Raw genomic sequence first — 12,396 nt, forward strand, 5'->3', positions numbered from 1 at the left:
GGAAGCCAAAATACACTCAATTCACTAGCTTTGGCTTGCAGAACACCAAACAAATTGCTCTGCATATATCCATTTATAAAAGTGCGCAGAAAAGGATCCTTGTTTGTATTAATGTCATATTTTAATTCCATTGGGGTACAGAGTCACCAAGGAAGAAAAATGTTTTTATACCTAAGCCTATTTAGGTATTCCCTCAGGGAGCCAGCTAATTTAATTCACATCTCACTATGGTACCTCCAAAAAGCAACACATTCTTCGATGTGTGCTTGAAACAGCCATGCCAAAAGTATTGCAACATATGCAAATATTATAAACAAAGTAGCACTTATGGTAGTCTTGCACTGTCTGCCGTTTAAATCTATTCAAAACAGAGAAAATTCTCCTCATTACCTGCCTACATAAATTGCAATTTATATAGTACATACATACAAATACAAATATTGGTCAATCATACAAATCAAAAGCCACAGTAAGGGGCTGATTCCGATCCTGGAAAAATGCTGTACAAACCGTGGTATGGAGCGTTTTCTCCATACAACTCGTACTTGTAAGGAGGCCCCTACAACCTAGGAAGTACGATCCGTACAAATAGACACACTCCATACAAATTGTAAAAAAGACCATACAACTCGTATATACAAGCGATTCCGATTCGGATTGCTCTGTACGCGACGTTCCCATGTATTCCCGGCAGCAGTTTACAACCCGGCAAGTACGATTCGTACAAACGGCATGCGGTACAGCTCTTTTTTTACAAGAGCCAAAAAGTGCGAAAAAAGCCTTATACGCCCCTAAAACAGTACGAGACAGACCCCCCCATGTAGGCGTCATACACCCCATGAATACAGGGGTACGGTGCGTATGCACAGTGCGTACGGATGACATGGAAAGTGGGGTACAGTGCGTACATACATACATACTGGTCGTGTACGCACCGTACAAGCACCGTACCCCAAAATCACCTGTGTACGAACTGTACCCCAAAATCGCGTATGTACGCACCGTACCCCAAAATCGGCCGTGTACGAACCGTACCCCAAAATCGTATATGTTTGCACCGTACCCCAAAATCGGCTGTGTACGCACCATACCCCAAAATCGCGTATGTACGCGCTGTACCCCAAAATCGCGTATGTACGGTGTGTAAATGCGCGATGTTGGGGTACAGTGCGTACACGGGCGATTTTGGGGTACGGTGCAAACACGGGCGATTTTGGGGTACGATGCATAATTACGCGATTTTGGGGTACGCTGGGTACATATGCGATTTTGGGGTACGGTGCGTACATGGGCGATTTTGGGGTACGGTGCGCACATATGCGATTTTGGTGTATGCACCATACACATGCTTCGCATGTGGGGGGACCCCTGTACGCCTCATACCTCTATACGACCCATACCCCGGTATGAGTCGTACCCCCAGAACGAGTCATACCAGGGTATGAGGCGTATAGGGGTTCGCTTCGTTGCCCGGTATGAGTCATTCCCCGTATATAGGCCATTTTCCATACAAATCGTATGCTGACAAACTGGTACGAATCGTACTTGAAGGGTTGGACAGCCTTTTTACAATTTGTATGGTCTTTTTTACAAGTCCGTGTCGTACAGCTTTTCCCGATCCGATTTGTAAGGATTGGGCCGATCTGTATGTATTTTTCCCGTACGAATGGTACTACACTGTTTGGAAGGGACTTGCACAATTTGTATGGAAAAAAAATACAAATCCTATTTGTATGGAAAAAAAAATCCAGGATCGGAATCAGGCCCAAAGTGTTACTAAACGACCTTACCAATCCAAGGCATCAAAAACCAACAGCAAGTGTTGCATCAAAACAACCCTGACCAATCACTTGGTGTACAAATTCTAATTGCCAAGTTCTGAATGACCTAACGGTTGTTTTTAGAATACTCACGCCAAAAAGGTTCTCAGTCAGGAGTGGTAAATGTGGAGGATCAAAATCAGGAAGATCAGAAATATACTGGGCTGCAGAGACAGAGAATCTCCAGAATCTCTTTGCACAGAGTACCTCCTTAGTAGAATCCTGTCCTGTCCTCCTCAGAAGATTTCTGTCTCCTGACAAGATCACTCCCTTAGATAGCCACTTCGGTGCACAGACATAATATCGAGTCCAAAATATCGATTGGACATATTATCGAGTTTTTAATATAGACTGGACAAAATATCGACAGGACAGAATATAGATAACAAAAATATTGTTTTTAAGGTAAGTGAAGTAATATCGACTGTTAAAAATATAGATAGTTAAAATATCGAAGTATATAATATAGATAGTTAAAAATATCGTTTTTTAAATAATATATAATTTTTTATAGTGTATTTTTATGTTATAATATGTGTGAAAAGTGTGTATTTATGTTATAAATAATTTTATTTAATGAATTTTGTTTTTATAATTATTGCGTCATTTAATTCTGTAGCGGGTTGTGGGTTTATAGGGGAATAGGGTGAGAAGTAATTTAATTATAATTAATTAAATATGTAAATTTATTTATTGATAGTAATTTGTAATTAATTGTTAATTAATTTATATGTGTTAATTAATTTAATTGTAATTGGAAAATAAATGTTATTAATTGATTACTTGTTAATTATGTAAATTTTACTAATTTACTTCGGTAGCGGGTTGTGGGTTTATAGGGGAATAGGGTGGGAAGTAATTTAATTATAATTAATTAAATATGTAAATTTATTTATTGATAGTAATTAGTAATTAATTGTTAATTAATTTATATTTGTTAATTAATTTAATTATAATTGTTAATTAATTTGTATTAATTGATTAATTGGTAATTATGTAAATTTTACTAATTTAATTTCTGTAGCGGGTTGTAGGTTTATAGGGGAATAGGGTGGGAAGTAATTTATTAAATTATTATTATAATACAATTAATTAAAATTTATTTATTTGGAAATAATTGTAAAATAATTTTTAATCATTAAATAATTAATTGTTAATGTTTAATTAATTTGTATTAATAGGTGATTAATTGAAATAATTATTGTTAATTAGTCATTTTAAAATATCAATTATTATATTAGATGATATTATATTATTATTATTATTAATAGATATTATTTTTTAGATTTTTGAATAATATATGAAATATTTACTTTCCCTAATGTTGTATTCTCTGGAGTGGGAATAGTAATTTTAACCCCTACGCTATCCAATGCTTTCCCTACTGTTGCATCCACTGGAGTGGGAATAGTAATTTTTACCCCTACGATATCCAACGCTTTCCCAACTGTTGCACTCTTTGGAGTGGGAATAGTAATTTTAACTCCTACGCTATCCAACACTTTCCCTACTGTTGCACCCACTGGAGTGGGAATAGTAATTTTAACCCCAACGCTATCCAACGCTTTCCCTACTGTTGCACCCACTGGAGTGGGAATAGTAATTTTAACCCCTATGCTATCCAACGTTTTCCCTACTGTTGCACCCACTGGAGTGGGAATAGTAATTTTAACCCCTACGCTATCCAACGCTTTCCCTACTGTTGCACTCTTTGGAGTGGGAATAGTAATTTTTACCCCTACGCTATCCAACGCTTTCCCTACTGTTGTACCCACTGGAGTGGGAATAGTAAATTTAACCCCTACGCTATCCAACGCTTTCCCTACTGTTGCACCCACTGGAGTGGGAATAGTAATTTTTTCCCCTACGCTATCCAATGCTTTCTCTACTGTTGCACTCTTTGGAGTGGGAATTGTAATTTTTACCCTTACGCTATCCAACGCTTTCCCTACTGTTGCACTCTTTGGAGTGGGAACTGTAACTTTTACCCTTACGCTATCCAACGCTTTCCCTACTGTTGCACCCACTGGAGTGGGAATAGTAATTTTAACCCCTACGCTATCCAACGCTTTCCCTACTGTTGCACTCTTTGGAGTGGGAATAGTAATTTTTACCCCTACGCTATCCAATGCTTTCCCTACTGTTGTACCCACTGGAGTGGGAATAGTAATTTTAACCCCTACGCTATCAAACACTTTCCCTACTGTTGCACCCACTGGAGTGGGAATAGTAATTTTAACCCCTACGCTAACCAACGCTTTCCCTACTGTTGCACCCACTGGAGTGGGAATACTAATTTTAACCCCTACGCTATCCAACGCGTTCCCTACTGTTGCACCCTTTGGAGTGGGAATAGTAATTTTAACCCCTACGCTATCCAACGCTTTCCCTACTGTTGCACCCACTGGAGTGGGAATAGTAATTTTTTCCCCTACGCTATCCAATGCTTTCTCTACTGTTGCACTCTTTGGAGTGGGAATTGTAATTTTTACCCTTACGCTATCCAACGACCTCAACTTCCAGCTGGAGAACAACAACGACCGCAACACCACCACCCTGCTGGACAACCTCGCCAACCTGGGACTCAAGCAACTGGTGACCACCCCCACCCACTACGCCGGACACACACTCGACCCCGTCTTCTCATCCAGCAAGGACATCGTCTTCAGCCACGCCACCGGACTCCACTGGACGGACCACAGCTGCGTCCACTTCAGCTTCGCAAGGACCACGATCCACCACCACCAGCAACAGGCTGCACGCAGGAACTGGAACAAGATCACAGCCGACCAGCTCGCGTCCTCCCTGAGCATGAATCCTCCGACCAGCACAACGAACCCCAGCCAGGCGGCCACCAACCTCACGAAGTGGATCAGCGACTGCGCAGACGAGCTCGCCCCCCTGAGGACCCCGCCCAGCAAACCCGGCAGCAAGAAAGCCCCATGGTTCACCGACGAACTCAAGAGCTCCAAGAAGAACTGCCGAGCCCTCGAGAGAACCTGGAGCAGAACCCAACATCGGACAACATGACTGCCCTCAAGCTCGCCACCCGAAAACACCACCAACTCATCCGCGCCACCAAGAAAACTGCATTCAAGGACCGACTGGACAACAACGCACACAACAGCAAAGAGCTCTTCAACATCGTCAAAGAGCTCTCCAACCCCAACGCCGGAAACAACAACATCACCCCTTCGCAAGACCTCTGCAACTCCCTCGCCTCCTACTTCCACAACAAGATCGCGGACATACACAACAGCTTCAGCACTCAACCGACGAACACCACGACCGAACCACCGCCCCCCACCACCACCCTCCGTGCCTGGACTCCGATCAGCACCGAAGACACCGTCTGCATGATGAACTCCATCCACTCCGGATCTCCGACCGACCCCTGCCCTCACCACGTCTTCAACAAGGCCGACGCTATCATCGCACCCCACCTGCGGGATATCATCAACACCTCCTTCGACACCGCTACCTTCCCGGAGAGCTGGAAGCACGCCGAACTCAGCGCTCTACTCAAGAAGCCATCGGCACCCCACCGACCTCAAAAACTACCGCCCCATCTTGCTGCTCCCGTTTCCTGCTAAAGTCATCGAGAAGACCGTCAACAAGCAGCTGGCCGCCTTCCTCGAGACGAACGGATCCCTCGACCCCTCGCAGTCTGGCTTCCGGGCCAACCACAGCACCGAGACCGCCCTGATCGCAGTCACCGATGACATCCGAGCGCTGCTCGACAACGGAGAAACAGCGGCCCTCATCCTCCTCGACCTCTCCGCGGCCTTCGACACTGTCTGCCATTGTACCCTAGTACAACGCCTCAGCAACGTCGGAGTCCAGGAGAAGGCACTGGAGTGGATCATCTCCTTCCTCGCCGGAAGGACACAGAGAGTCCGACTCCCTCCGTTCAGATCTGAAGCCACCGAAGTCATCTGCGGCGTCACTCAAGGCTCCTCGCTCAGTCCAACCCTCTTCAACATCTACATGAGCCCGCTCGCAGACATCGCACGCCAGCACAACCTCAACATCATCTCCTACGCTGACGACACCCAGCTGATCCTCTCCCTTACCAACGACCCCGCCACCGCCAGAGCCAACCTTCATGAAGGGATGAAAGAGGTAGCCGAATGGATGAAGAACAGCCACCTGAAACTGAACTCGGATAAGACGGAAGTCCTCATCCCGGGATCCTCACCCGCCGCTTGGGACGACTCCTGGTGGCCCCCCGCCCTAGGCAGCGCACCCAAACCAACAGACCACGCACGCAACCTGGGCTTCATCCTGGACTCCTCCATCTCCATGACCAGACAAGTCAACGCCGTCTCCTCGTCGTGCTTCAACATCCTGCGCATGCTACGTAAGATCTTCCGGTGGATCCCCACCGAGACCAGGAAGACGGTCACCCAGGCCCTCGTCACCAGCCGTCTGGACTACGGCAACACCCTCTACGCCGGAACCACCGCCAAACTCCAGAAGAGACTCCAGCGGATCCAGAACGCCTCAGCACGACTCATCCTGGACATCCCCCGTCGCAGCCACATCTCCGGACACCTGAGAGATCTGCATTGGCTCCCGGTCAACAAGAGAATCACCTTCCGTCTCCTCACCCACGCACACAAAGCCCTACACAGCCAAGGCCCAGGATACCTCAACAGCCGCCTCAACTTCTACGCTCCCAAATGCCAGCTTCGATCGACCAGCCACGCCCTCGCCGCCATCCCCCGCATCCGTAGAGCCACCACAGGGGGACGGTCCTTCTCCTACCTCGCCGCCAAGACATGGAACTCCCTCCCCACCCACCTCCGCCTGACCCAGGACCACCTCGCCTTCAGGAAGCAACTCAAGACCTGGTTGTTGGAGCAGTAGCAGATCCCCCCCCCCCCCCCCAGCGCCTTGAGACCCTCTGGGTAAGTAGTGCGCTATATAAATGCAATGATTGATTGATTGATTGATTGACACGGCACCTAATCTCCCCGTGCCTTACGAACATGAATGTGTCCTTATTTAATGTAACGGGTGGTCGGTTAAAGCGCTCCAATACCTTTGGGTTGAGTTTGCGCTATATAAACCTGCAATAAAATGGTGCACAGTCTGTCAGTGTCATGGAATGGAAGGAAGGGGAGAGGGGCAGCCAGAAACAATCCTGGGTCCTCCGCCCCCTTACCTCAGGCATAATCCAGTGTTGCTGTAAGCGCAGAGAAGTTGACGTCTCTCATACTTGTTGCAACACCTACATACGGGAACAAATGACCGACGCTGAGGGGGGTACCTGACTGACTGGACTCCCAAGGGGTGAACAGACAAAATATCGACTCCAAAATATCGACTGGACATAATATCGAGTTTTAAATATAGACTGGACAAAATATCGACTGGACATAATATCGACTACAAAAATATCGTTTTTCAGGTAAGTGAAGTAATATCGACTGTTTAAAATATAGATAGCAAAAATATCGAATTTTTAATAATATATAATATTTTATAGTGTATTTTTATGTAATAATATGTGTGAAAAGTGTGTATTAATGTTATAAAATATTTTATTAAATGGAATTTGTTTTTTTAATAATTGCTTTATGTAATTCTGTAGCGGGTTGTGGGTTTATAGGGGAATAGGGTGGGAAGTAATTTAATAATAATTAATTAATTAATATATGTTTGTAAATATTTATAATTAATAATTAATTGTTAATTAATAATAATTAGTTAATTAATTAATATAATTTTGTACATATTTTGAATTAGTAATTAATTGGTAATTGATTAATTGTAATTAGTTAATTACATTAATTAGAGTACATTTTAATATATATAATTTTGTGTTATTGTTAAGTAATTAATTGGGAAAAAATAATATTAATTATTAAAATAATTACAGCTAATGTGCTAATATATTTACTTTATTGTTATTGTTAATTAATAATTAATTGGTAATTAAATAATATTGATACATTTTGGGTAAAGGGGCATTTTTAGGGTTCAGGGTCAGTTTTCAGTTTTTGGGTAAAGGGGCATTTTTAGGGTTCAGGGTCAGTTTTCAGTTTTTGGGTAAAGGGGCATTTTTAGGGTTCAGGGTCAGTTTTCAGTTTTTTGGGTAAAGGGGCATTTTTAGGGTTCAAGGTCAGTTTTCAGTTTTTGGGTAAAGGGGCATTTTTAGGGTTCAGGGTCAGTTTTCAGTTTTTGGGTAAAGGGGCATTTTTAGGGTTCAGGGTCAGTTTTCAGTTTTTGGGTAAAGGGGCATTTTTAGGGTTCAGGGTCAGTTTTTAGTTTTTGGGTAAAGGGGTATTTTTAGGGTTCAGGGTCAGTTTTGGGTTTTTGGGTAAAGGGGTATATTTTAGGGTTCAGGGTCAACAAATAAGATTGTAAATTTTTTTTTTATTATTTTCATTTATTATTTAATTATTATAATTTAATTTAAGTATTTTTAAGTATATTTTAGTCAATAACATTTAATATTAATTTAATTTAACACTGTTTTTAATAAAGTCGATATTTTTTACATCTATATTATTGTTAACGATATTTTGTACTCGATATTTTTGTACTTACCTGTTTGTAGATAGAAAGTCGATATTTTGTCTGTCGATATTTTGGCAACGATATTTTTGCAGGTCGATATTTTGGCAGTCTATATTATTTCAGTGATCCCTCCCAAGGCAATGCTAGAGATGTTTACTAAGAACAGAGGAGAGGGGCCTGAGAGCTGAGCCCCGGTTCTTCAGTCGCCACACCTGGACAAATTCCCCACTCTGTCGGGTGATGAGCAGTGCTAAAGTTGTAAAAAACATAACTGAACAAATATGTACAGGTGCCACACTCATTGTAGTTTACATTGAGAAGCAACAGAAAGTAGGAAAGTAGCTACCAAAAGAGAAATTGAACACAAGACTGCAAGAGAGAAACAAAGAGACAGGAGGCAGGGAGTTCTGTAAAAGACAAGCATTTGAATGAAGACTTTTCTTGTGTTTGACATTATTAATGTACAAAGAGTTTTTATGTGGTTTGCGCTGTGTACATTTTTTGCGGGATTACTACTAGGCGTTTTATTAGGAAGAAACGTAAATAGCAAAAAAAAGCTATTTTCTTTAGATAACCTTTGGGGCAAAATCCAAAGTAATTCTTAACCTCAATTATGGAACTAAGTCTTTTTTCCACAGCCCGTGGATGCCACGACGGCTGTTTGATTTGCTGCTTCATGGCTGTAGCTGCCAGAATTTGCTGGATTCTTTCTATAGCTCAAGTTTACATTGTTAAAAGCAAAACTATGTGTCATGGAAAGCGTTGCAGGCCTAAAATCAGGGAAAAGGGGCGAGACTGGGGAGCAGGAGTGCAAGAGAGTGGTCTCACATGCAGCAAGTCAAGATATAGAAAAAAGTCAAACCGCGACATAGGGGCGGGGGTCCGAGAAGGCACGGACTGTGGGGGGGAAGGCATGGGATGTAAATAGTGCTCGAAGTAAACGGGCTACTAGCCATGGAAGGATAAAAATAATGACATGGCTGTCATGAGGAGGGGCTAACAAGCCTAAAACCAATTGGAAGGCAGCATTTAGGAACTAAGCCAATGAAAAGGATGGGAGGAGAGTGGCCGGAGCTTCCACAAAGCTTCCACGCTATTCTGAATACTGTGTGCTTTGCAAAGCAATTAGCGCATTTGATGCAACACTAGGCTCGACCTAAAAATGCACAGTTTTCTTTCCACAAATGCAAATTTAAATTAAATTATAGCAACTTGATTTTTTGTGGTTTAGTTTGCCGTTAATTGCATACTAATGGGTTGACACACTTAATTTAAACTGATATGGGTTTAAACACTTAGGGCCTGATTTTGAGCTTGGCGGAGAGGGTACTACGTAGCAAGGGCCATCCTGTTTAATTTAGAGTCTGGCAGACCTTCAGTATGTTGACAATGGAGACTTCTCTGTCTCTGCCACCGATATACACCTCTGATGTTGCGACAAAGTAAGTGTTGTCTGAAGTTTTACCATTTGTCTGCCCATCCAATTTAAATTGAGCAACCAAAAGGCAAGCTCCCAGTATCCGATAGCAAAAATTGAATAATGCGCACACAGTATGGGAGAAAAATTGGATGGTGAATGGTCCATTGCTTTTTTTATTTTCGGAAACAAAAATCTGCTTTTGGAATGTGCATTTGAAAGTAAAATACAACATTTAACGTTTGCTGTATCAATCTGTCATTTTGATCGAGCCGTCTGTCAAACTTTCAAAGCATTGACAGGAACCACCATGGCAGTGATGGCAGCCAATGCAAGAGGTACATGCTGGGCTGGCAACCATCTCTAAATTCAGTGGGTGGACTAGTAATACATACTTTATCCTCCGAACTCTAAATGAGGCCCTCAGCATGAACTCATATCTCTTCTGGGATTACCCAAAATTTTGATTATACTCTCCTTGATACCCACAGGTATTCAGAGTGACTCTCTGTGGAACTGAGGATGCACAATGCAAGGGCGCAAGGAGAGGCTGCTCAGGTCTCCATTGACCCACAGATCTGTTGCTCCCTGCCACTGCCACAACCAGGGGGCTAGCAGTGGATTTCCCCTGTAGATAAGGAAAACAAAATCTTGACCCTGCTGGAAATTGTGAGCAAGTTTTGTGACGGGGGTGGTCTGGCGGCTCGTGGGGTTTGGAAGGCAGCGAGTACAGTTAGTACGAGCCTGGGGTGGATCTGGGGATATGACCAGACCCACCTGAGTGCCGGCGAAAGGAGGAGGCAGTGACCAGAAAGAGGAACTGTAACTCCTGCTTCCGCCGAGCCACGTATCAGCCATCTGTCTCACTGCGCGACGCGCGGCCTCCAAGGAAACCTTGGCTACCTGCCTGCAGGAGTCCGCAATTCTGCAGTCCACAATCCTGTTATTTTTTGGTGAGCCTGGACAAGAGCAGTGTAAGTAAAAAAATGTAAAGATAGCGATTGATTCCGCTGAGCCCCAGGACTTCATCTTCCTTGTTTCCCTTATTTTTTTTATCTTCATGTTCCCCCAAAAATGTATTGGGAGCAATCTGCTGTCTACAAAACAACCGAGGAAGCTCCTGCTGAGACTGTTCTACTCTTTTATGTCAACTCTCCGAAATACCCTTCATAGAAACCCCCATAAGATAGACAGACTTATTTTTGGATTGGATTCACCTTTGCCTTATGAGTAAGTATGTGATAGTACACATTGAATGAACATTGTGACCGTTTCTAACGAGGGACTTCACATCCCACACTGCCCTGCTGGCAATTTTCGTGCCAGGAGGTGCTTCTGACATTCTTCCACGCCTGGAGGAGCATAAAGGACGGCGCGGAACCCGGAAGAGGCCGGGTGGGGCCAGGGTCCAAAGTCCCCTCGACCAAAACGATTTGTTTATGAAGCATACAAAGAATTTTGGAAGCCATCGCAAATGGAAGCTGCAGTTGTGAGCAAAGGCTGAGTTTGCGTATGCAGTGCTTTGCTGTGAAGGACAATTTCTACTGAGGGACTGCAAGTCCCAGGGGGCCAGTGGTCTTTTACCCGCACCTGAGCATGCTTTGCCCGGAGACTATTTAACAATCAACACCCCCGTTTGCGGGAAGCGCGTGGGCGCGCAACGGGCGTAACCCGGGCCATGGGCGGGCACATTTGAGTCCGTAAGAGACTGGAGGAGGCCGGGCTGGGCCCCCTCTCTAACCTCTGCGGCTGCCCAGGTTAGTAGTTCTCCAACTACATTTGTTACATCTTGGCTACAAACTTTGGGGGAACCTTGAACTGTACAATTATTGTGCCCCTCGCTAAAATGAACACTCATGAGGGAAAAGGCAGAGCGGCAGTGACTGGGGGAAGTGTCGTTGGGACATTGGATCAATTTCTAATCAGAGCCAGCTCAGTCTTAGCTCATGAGATTGCTCTGACTAAGCGCCGACTCTCCCTAGATCTCCTGCAAACCAAAGGATTGTCGCTGGGTGGTTTGGTATCTACACACTCTCCAGAATGCCCCCTGGCCACAGTGATTGACTCCCCTGATCCACTAAGAGGCGACAGTCAGTCTTTGCAGGCGCCTCTGGAAGTATTATCAATAATGAAGGTTCCAGTCAGCCCCGTACCTGAGGAGCCGGTCCAAGAGGTTGCGCCTTGCAGTACTCATCAAACGCATTGCCACTAGGTCAGTGCTTAAACCATCTATACTGACCATGGTTCCAACTCCGGAGCCGGCCACAAAGAGGAAGAGGGGAGGGGGCCCTCAAAGGCAGAAAAACCCTAAAATGCAAAAGCTTAATAGGAATGGGGGGCAGTAGCCCCATTGCTCTCAGTCCCTTTGTTTGTAACTTCTACTTCTGTTGTTCCGAATGTTGATTCAGTGGCTGTCCCCCTCTTCGATGCTCATGAGGCAATACTGCTTAAAGTTGGGGCTCTTCTATCATCATCTTTATCCCCGATCCTTGATAGATTGACTATGATTGAGGAAAGACTATCCAACTTTGAAATGCGTGTCGCATCTAATTTCTCTACCATTGAGGACTTATTGGGGAAAAGTAATCGGCTCTCCAAAATTGTAACTAATGCCTTGTGTGTTCCTGTAAATCA

This window comes from Lissotriton vulgaris, unplaced genomic scaffold (genome assembly GCF_964263255.1).
Source record: "Lissotriton vulgaris unplaced genomic scaffold, aLisVul1.2 SCAFFOLD_3043, whole genome shotgun sequence".
In the NCBI taxonomy this organism is placed as follows: domain Eukaryota; kingdom Metazoa; phylum Chordata; class Amphibia; order Caudata; family Salamandridae; genus Lissotriton; species Lissotriton vulgaris.